This window comes from Triticum aestivum, chromosome 5B, assembly GCF_018294505.1.
Source record: "Triticum aestivum cultivar Chinese Spring chromosome 5B, IWGSC CS RefSeq v2.1, whole genome shotgun sequence".
NCBI lineage: Eukaryota > Viridiplantae > Streptophyta > Magnoliopsida > Poales > Poaceae > Triticum > Triticum aestivum.
Window position 1 is genome coordinate 349,470,548 of NC_057807.1, and position 8,529 is coordinate 349,479,076.

The 8,529-nt window shown below is 41.6% G+C and overlaps 1 long non-coding RNA gene across 1 annotated transcript; it reads right to left on the reverse strand.

Moving 5' to 3' along the window:
- Window positions 1-2,446: 2,446 nt before the first annotated feature.
- Window positions 2,447-6,856, reverse strand: LOC123111812 (uncharacterized). The gene is made up of 2 exons (XR_006454763.1): window positions 3,900-6,856; window positions 2,447-3,656 (listed from the first exon to the last, which is right to left on the reverse strand). It is a non-coding gene; the product is annotated as an uncharacterized lncRNA (long non-coding RNA).
- Between the last annotated feature and the right edge of the window lie 1,673 nt (window positions 6,857-8,529).

Genomic DNA, 8,529 nt, shown 5'->3' on the forward strand with positions numbered 1-8,529 from the left:
CTAGTCAATGCCCTATTGACTGCTGACGTCATGATGACGTCAGCACATGACGTCAGCATACACTATTCTGGATAATGTTGATGTAAAATAATTAAATAAATTTTAAAAATGATTAAATATTTTAAAATTAATATAAAATAAACTGTAGATCGGATGGAAAAACTTTGTACATGAAAGTTGCTTAGAACGACGAGACGAATCCAGATACGTAGCCCGTTTGTCTGCCACGTGTCCCTAGAATAGTGAACCTGCAACATTTCACCTCCGGTTCATCTGCCCGAAAACGCGAAACACCGGGGATACTTTCCCGGATGTTTCTCCTTTCGCCGGTGTCACCTACTACCACATTAGAGCACACCTAACACCGCTCATTGTCATGTCATGCATCGTCATGCTTATGTTTGCATTGTATTTACTGTTTCTTCCCCCTCTTCTCTCCAGTAGACTACGAGACCGACGCTGCTGCTGCCCAATTCGACTACGGAGTTGACGACCCCTCTTTCTTGCTAGAGCAAGCAGGCAAGCCCCCCTTGATCACCAGATATTGCCTATTCTTCTCTCTACTGCTTGCATTAGAGTAGTGTAGCATGTTACTGTTCGGTTACTCCTATTCTGTTGCATAGACTGTCATTGTTGCTACAGTCGTTGTTACCTTACCCGCAATCCTAAATGCTTAGTATAGGATGCTAGTTTATCATCACTGGCCCTACATTCTTGTCAGTCTGCCCTGCTATACTATCGGGCCGTGATCACTGGGGAGGCGATCACGGGTATATATTATACATATATACATACTATACATATGGTGACTAAAGTCGGGTCGGCTCATTGAGTACCCGCACGTGATTCCGATGTGGGGGCTAGAAGGACAGGTGGCTCCATCCCGGTAGAGGTGGGCATGGGTTCCCGACGGCCCCCGACTGTTACTTTGAGGCGGAGCGACAGGGCAGCTTGAGACCACCTAGGCGAGAGGTGGGCCTGGCCCTAGTCGGCGTTCGCGGTTACTTCATAATAACCTGCTTAATGAGATCTTGGTATTTGATCTGAGACTGGCCACTGGCCTATACGCACTAACCAGCTATGCGGGAACAGTTATGAGCACTCGACGTCGTGGTATCAGCTGAAGCCTTCTTGACGTCAGCGATTGAGCGGCGCGCGCCGGGTTGGACTGGAACGCCTTCTCTTGTATAAGGGAGGCTAGGTCTGCTCACCGGCCGCGTACGCATCGTGCAGGTGTGCAATGGGCGATGGGCCCAGACCCCTGCGTGCATAGGATTTAGACCGGCGTGCTGACCTCTCTGTTGTGCCTAGGTAGGGCAGCGACGTGTTGATCTTCCGAGGCCGGGCATGACCCAGGAAAGTGTGTCCGGTCAAAGGGGATCGAGCGTGTTGGGTTATGTGGTGAACCCCTGCAGGGAAGTTTATCTATTCAAATACCTGTGTCCCTCGGTAAAAGGACGACCCAGAGTTGTACCTTGACCTTATGATAACTAGAACTGGATACTTAATAAAACACACCCAGACAAGTTCCAGAGACATCCCCGTGATCGCTTTCCCACATGGAGACGAGGGGAGGATTGCTGGGTAGGATTATGCTATGCGATGCTACTTGGAAAACTTCAATCTACTCTCTTCTACATGTTGCAAGACGAAGGCTGCCAGAAGCATAGTCTTCGATAGGACTAGCTATCCCCCTCTTATTTTGGCATTCTGCAGTTCAGTCCACCGATATTGCCTCTTTACACATATACCCATGCATATGTAGTGTCACTACAAGAAATACGTTAATCCATGACGCCCCCAAACCCTCACAAACAACATGCAAACTGTCACAAACACCCAGTCATGATGTTTTTGAAATCCATCATGTATTCCCTATCATAAATTGGTTTCTGTGACGAAATCTCAGAACTTTCACAGATTAGCAAAATCTATGATGGTTCCTGACCATCACAGATGATCCCTAGGCTCGTCCATCCTAGGCCAGGCCAAGCTTCTATGATGGTCAAGTACTATCAGATTGCATGATGTGGCTGCTTGCGTAGCCCATGTTGTGACCGGCCCAATTTGACTTTAGCCCACTACTCCAAGCATAGCCAACCCCATTAACCAGTTTCATTCTCCAGCCCATTATGCATTTTTCTCTTATTCCATTCTCTAATTGTATGGGCTGTTATCTATATTCTCACGTCCAGCCCATTAGCCAGTTTTCTAGTGGTGCAACCCGTTAGCCTATTGCCTCAAGTCCGGCCTGTTAATCTTTTTCCACATGTATGGTTCTGCCACCTAATTTCAGCCCATCGCATTACTGTTTCAATTAGTACATATTTCGGCTTGATTTGTCAGGCAATCTCAATCCATTCAATATCACTTCTATTATAAATTATTTCCTAAGAAACAATATTAATTCTTGTCTAGCATCAGATAAGATCACATATAACACATATAACAACAATATCAATTTTTGATCCAGCATAACATGAATCTACCATCACTCCAGTACAACAAACTACCTTAATAAAAATGCTTGCATTCATTCATCCATCAACAGAATGCATGCTGGCAAAGCATTACTTGATCATCAGCAAAAGCATGGCACCAGTAGAAGATTACACATGTTAGCACCAACTTCCAGTAATACTATGCTTCAACAACCACCTTAACCTATAACTGAACTTGATCGCATTTGGCTAGCAAAAACTCAATTTTCACATCCATCTCAACTTGCTTCTTCATGTTCTTCTCATCTTGCATGATCCTTGATGTCTTTGAGTCAAGGTATCAACAAAGGCGCGAAGCTCGGCATTTCCTTTCTTCTCCGCTACAAGTTCTGCTTCAAGGCTGCTTCCACTAATTCCCTCACACTCATGTTGGATCCCCACATGTTGGAAGAAAACTGGTCTTATTGGTGCGCTTGGCAAGCACATCAGCTAGAATTTTGTTCAGAGGTTGGTTGTTGTGCATCTTCTGTATGTAGACACCTTTTCCATTTGAGTCAAGCAGTGCAAGCAAGAAGCATGGTTATAATATTATGAGAAAACTTTACCACAAGAATAGAAGAAAAATTGGTGATCTCCCTGGGTTTGATCCCACTATGTATGTGGCTAGCAATGTGGAGGCGTGGTGTGACTATGTATGTACAGATAGACATCTAGTTATGCAAAAGATCATGTATTCATGTTCAGGTAATCCTCCAAAATTTGATGGAAACAAATATAGCATAGGCATACATGATACACAATCATGAAAACTGCACAAACTGTATAAAATATATTGGGAGCAGGTATGAATTGTTGTTTTTGTAGATAAGATATATATATATATTAATGTGTCGTAAAATTATTAACAGTTGCCAAATAGGTCATATTCATGTAAGAAACAAATAATAGTACAGAAAGGAAATCTAGTCATTTTAAAGTGATATATGCTCAATTTTTTCAAGGTTAAATTATTCTTCTACTTCTTATAGGCTGACTTTACAATTATTGATTATTGTACTACTGGATCTATAGAAAATGGTAGGCATTGTGATACCATTAAAAATCTTTGAATGTTGACTTGCAATTGCAGCTCGGTGCGTAGCATTTCTTGCTGCTGTAGTGGCACTCCTAAAACAAATCCAATGTACTGGGTTCGTCATCTTTGTATTTTTCTCCCTGAAAACAACATATACACAACAAGATTACATTTGTATTTACCGCTGCTTGAAATTTGGTAGCTATGAAGAAACATGTACAATACCAACAATGAACTTTACTTAATTTATCTGTGTAAAATAAGATACCATTAGTGAAATACAACATTATTTGTTGAATCCATGGAAACATTATATACAATAACTATGTAGAAGCAAAAGTTGATAGGATAGGTGTACGTCCACAACCACATGTCTCGCTTACCAAATTATCACAGTGCACAGGGCAGCTAAGCAAACCAGTTGTTTCATGAAACTAAACTTGAGCTCAGTTAGATTTATTATTTTCACAGACCTCCTATATCAAAAGACCAAAATACATGTAAGGCACTTTGTAGGTTAGCGTGTAGAAGCAAGAGTTTGGTTTTCAGGAAGAAATATACCATCTTTTTTGGATCCTTCCAGCTTCCCACAGGGGCATTCAACTGGTCATTAGTCATTGATTTGCCAAGAGAAATTCTCATCACCGAAATGGATGGGAATGGATTAAAATACTTTTGTTTGAGCCCGCGTCACTTTACAGACAACAGACTTCATCATTTGGGTACAAGCCTTCATAACTGGTGCAGCTGTGTTCATATGAAAAGTTATCTATCGAGAAGGAAGACAATAAATAATTATCACAATATCTCATAACTGACATATTGCTAGCCATGGAAGAGGGGAAAGGCCTGGACTATACTTACAGCAACTTTGCCAACAAAGTCACGGATGATCCAGCGCTATCCTTTTTCTTAGATCCTTCTAGTGCTCAAGCACATGCATAGGGTTTCTGATAGTGATAATGCATTCAATTTAAAACTTTGCAGCAAGAAAGAGGTACCTCTGGCCTTATATTTCCTTCTGGAATGATGAGCTACATTTCGGTTCGCCAAGATCGACTGATCCTATTGAGACTTTCTCCTATATTGTTTCCCTTTCCAATTGCTCCTCTAGTAATTGTATATCTACAAATAAGAAAAAACAACATTGATTAAGCTAAGAAAATAGCAAAGACAATATATTAGTGGTTGAATGGAAACAACAATCAAAGAGAGAATGACAGCGCAAGGAAGTGATAAGAGGAGCTAGTGATCTATGCACCAGTAGATGATCTCACAAGGTGAATTAGTTGACAATATAGCAGATAAACACATGAACAATGGTAATGGGACATTTTCACAAGCTTAATCAATTCTGGGTGCAGTGCAAGTAAGTAAAAAATCACTTTCTTTTGGTATTTAGCACAAGGAACTACAAATGGTTGTTTGCCATGCAGTTGCAAAAACTCAGCAGAAACTAGAGATCAAATACAATAGCAAAGCCAGGTCCGATCACAAGCAGTGCCCACAATGGTATCATATTGCATTCCATAACCATGACTTGAAGGATATCAAGACGAATGTCCAGGAAATTAAGCATATATGATGGAATTGCTAAATTTAGAATCTAAACAGGATGTAAATTTATGATTTAGATTAAGCATATATGATTGAATTGATGGATTCAGATTCTAATATTTCATCTCATGGCTAATCGCTATGGGTTTTTTAGATGTACATAAAAGTCAGTACATACAATAGCTACTGAATAGACCAATACATCCTTGCATGGAACAATAGAGTATACAGGTAAAAGTTTAATCTTAAATAGCATGCTAGAAAGATTGAAGGTGTTATAACATGCCTTCAGAGACACTGTTAGGTTGAGTTTGATGATCAGGTTGGGCACTACCACCAGCTTTGTTGACCATCTAGTGGTGCTCATCAGGTTGGGCAACGATATTACTTCCATTGTCCATACAAGTGTTCATCGAGATGGACAAGGTCATCAATTTTCAGGAAAAAAGGCAACTACTAAGAGTGCATTAATCATGCAATAAAAGCTAATGGACAGGTCTCGCGTTTGTGAGACAAATAAATCTATATTATTGGTTATTTATAACATATGCAGCATGGAATTCTGTAGCACCATTATTACCATGAATAAATAGATACACATATGGAGCATGAAACTTTATGGATATTCTTGACTGAGCCATGTCTAAAGACAATGGTCAGCATTGTATGATATTAATCATAAGAAATGGATAGCAATAATGCCAATTATAAAAAGAAAAGGAGATATCAAGGAAATACTCAATATAAGACTTTTCTGAATATAAAAAGTAAGTGGGAATTTGATTGGTACTTGCGTTCAAGACTATGTTGTGTGTGGTCATCAACGTTGCAAATCATTTCTTCAGCTTGGCCAACACAAGCCATAAAACACATGGATGCCGTTGATGTCACGCGTGTAGGGTCTGTCATCCCTTCTCTTTGACTACTTGCATCGCCATCTTGTACTAGTTTGTTGTTCAACCTTCTAGCTGTAGTATTAGTTGGCATGTCTGCAAGTACTCTTGGGATGCCAATACTTGATTCCACTAGGAGACATGTCAGTAAATCTTTTCTTGCTAGTTTTTTGGGTAGTCATCTTGGTGCCCTTCAAGCTCTGATAGAAATGGATCAAACAACACAGCACGGCAAAAATTATGTTGCATTAGAAAAGATGCAACGTATTTAGCCCTGACTAGATGGATTAATTATCACCTTAGATTTTGAGCTAGCAGGTGTAGTGGACTCAAACTCTTTGGTGCTTATAAATTTTCTCAGACGAATCTCCTTCACTGGTATCGTCCTCTTCAGGATGGTATTCAGATTCAGAGTTTCACTAATATGCTTGGGCTTTTCTTTTTCAGGTGAAGTGTCTATTTTGGCAGGAAACAACTTTGATAATGTAGAAAGTCCAAGTGATTGCAGCCTTAGATTGACCCTCATGCATTGTCTAAGGTACAAATTATCCATCAGGTGTAATGATGGTTCTAAGATGAATGAAACGTGATAAACAAAGTACTATGTGTACACCGGTACTTAACTTCTGTGATTTATTAGCAAATACTGCAGATTCAAAATCCCCAAGCAACATTTTTTTGGCGAATCCCCCAGCGCCAGTCGCATGGTAAACAATAAGTAAACATTCCATAGCAGTGTAGGTTGGTAGTTGAGGGTCATGTAAAGAACCTTCTAGAGAAACAAATTGTATATGCTAACTGTAAGGTCTGCTTCGCTATTAGCAATAATATTCAATGTAAATTTTCCGTGTTTGAACTCGGATGTATGTGAGATCCGAATCTTTAAATCAAGGACAACGCTAACGCCCACACGTGTGGTGGGAGCCAAATCCGTCCACACGCCCTATAACATACAGACTACGCCATGTCACCGCATGCATGCATGTGGAAATCTTTTTGGATTTTTAGTTTTTAAAATGTTTTATCTCTTAAATGAAAAATCCGATTGAAGATCCGTTTTCACCAATAAATCCCTCGCGACGACATCTTCGAAACTAGATCTCATATCAATATATTTCATTGAATTTTTTTTGTTAAAAGTTGCCATGTCTATTGCACATGAATTGCCATGATGTTTACACTAAAGTTGCCATGTTATGTTTCAGCTATTTTCTACTATATTAAAAAGTAAATTTTAACATATTATAAAACATAGAATTAAGAAACTAGACTTGCCATGCACCATAAACTAAAATTGCCATGATACATGCACTTAAAATTGCCATGGTTCATGTAAAAAAATATTTTCATGGTCAAAATACTAGAATTGTCATCATCAAAAACTAAAATTGTCATGATCTACAAACTAAAATTGCCACATGGCAACTTTAGTTTAAGCACCATGGCAACTACAGTGTAAACATCATGGCAACATTTGGGCAAAAAGAATTTCCTCGAAACATACACTACAAAAAAAAGACACATCCATGACATTTTGGGCCGAACGAATTTTTTTTTCTGTCATACATATGACACTTCTATGACGATAATTATGACAAAACCCGGTATCATCATAGATGTGGTGGGCTCCTACTTCTATGACAAAAAATCATGACAAAAAATGGGCTTTTCGTCCTAGGCGGGCCGGAGACGCAGCTGCATGACATTCTTTGGGCCGTCCATGACGGAAAAAACCGTGGTAGATGCAAGGGGGAGGAAAATTTCAGGGAGTTGCTGGTTATGGTACGAGGTCGGGGGCCGAGCGATGCGCGTTTCTCTCGTACACGTACGCGCGTGTGTGCGAGGCGTTGGCTCTAACTGAACCCGAGTGAGGTGTTGGGCTCTAACTGAACCCGAACGATTGCACTGCAGGCTACGTGTTACTGAACCCGAGGGATCCATCGATGGCTGTTAACTGAACCCGGTTGAGCGATTCCTTCGCTACTGCTGCTAACTGAAGCCGATCGAGTGGATGAACAGTGAGCGTTGCGGGGGGGTTTGGATGAACAGTGAGCGTTACGGGGGGGTTTGGATGAACAGTGAGCGGTGGCGTTGCCTCTGGATGAATAGGACCCCGTGGTGTCGAGGGCTGGATGAACAGTAGACGGTGGAGGGGTGGCCGTGGAGGGGTGGTTGAACAGGACCCCGTGGTGTGGAGGGATGGATGAATAGTAGACGGTGGAGGGGTGGCCATGTAGGGGTGGTTGAACAGTAGCCGGTGGAGTAGCGCGCGGTGGAGGCTGGATGAACAGGAGCCCGTGGAGGCTGGAGGAGGTCGACGGTAGCCCGTGGAGGCTGGAGGAGGTTGGCAGTGGAGATGAACAGTATCCCGTGGAGTCCCGTTTTGCGGTACGCCACACCCCTCCCGATGAACAGGACCCCCAATCCGACCGTAGCGCTCCAACACAAGTCCGTTTCCTCCGTTTTGCGGTACGCCACACCCCTCCCGATCAACAGGACCCCTGTTTCGACCGTAGGAGGTCCGTTTCGTCCGTTTTGCGGTATGCCACACCCCTCCCGATCA